This window comes from Procambarus clarkii, chromosome 32, assembly GCF_040958095.1.
Source record: "Procambarus clarkii isolate CNS0578487 chromosome 32, FALCON_Pclarkii_2.0, whole genome shotgun sequence".
In the NCBI taxonomy this organism is placed as follows: Eukaryota; Metazoa; Arthropoda; class Malacostraca; order Decapoda; family Cambaridae; genus Procambarus; species Procambarus clarkii.
The window spans coordinates 812419-813190 of record NC_091181.1 but is presented as its reverse complement, the minus strand read 5'-3'; positions in this window follow the sequence as shown (position 1 = coordinate 813190).

The window sequence follows — 772 nt, the reverse complement described above, 5'->3', positions numbered from 1 at the left end:
TTACATATATCAGAAACAAGATAGGACCGAGTACAGAGCCCTGTGGGACTCCACTGGTGACTTCACGCCAATCGGATGTCTCACCCCTCACCGTAACTCTCTGCTTCCTATTGCTTAGGTACTCCATTATCCACTGGAGCACCTTACCAGCTACATCTGCCTGTCTCTCCAGCTTATGTACCAGCCTCTTATGCGGTACTGTGTCAAAGGCTTTCCGACAATCCAAGAAAATGCAGTCCGTCCAGCCATCTCTTTCTTGCTTAATCTGTGTTACCTGGTCATAGAATTCTATTAAGCCAGTCAGGCAAGATTTACCCTCCCTGAACCCATGTTTTCGATTTGTCACGAAGTCCCTTCTCTCCAGATGTGCTACCAGGTTTTTTCTCACGATCTTCTCCATCACCTTGCATGGTATACAAGTCAAGGATACTGGCTTGTAATTCAGTGCCTCTTGCCTGTCGCCCTTTTTGTATATTGGGACCACATTCGCCGTCTTCCATATTTCTGGTAGGTCTCCCGTCTCCAGTGACCTACTATACACTATGGAGAGTGGCAAGCAAAGTGCCTCTGCACGCTCTTTCAGTACCCATGGTGAGATCCCGTCTGGACCAATAGCCTTTCTAACATCCAGGTCCAGCAGGTGTCTCTTGACCTCCTCTCTCGTAATTTCAAACTCTTCCAAGGCCGCCTGGTTTACTTCCCTTTCTCCTAGCATAGTGACCTCACCTTGTTCTGTTGTGAAGACCTCTTGGAACCTCTTGTTGAGTTCATC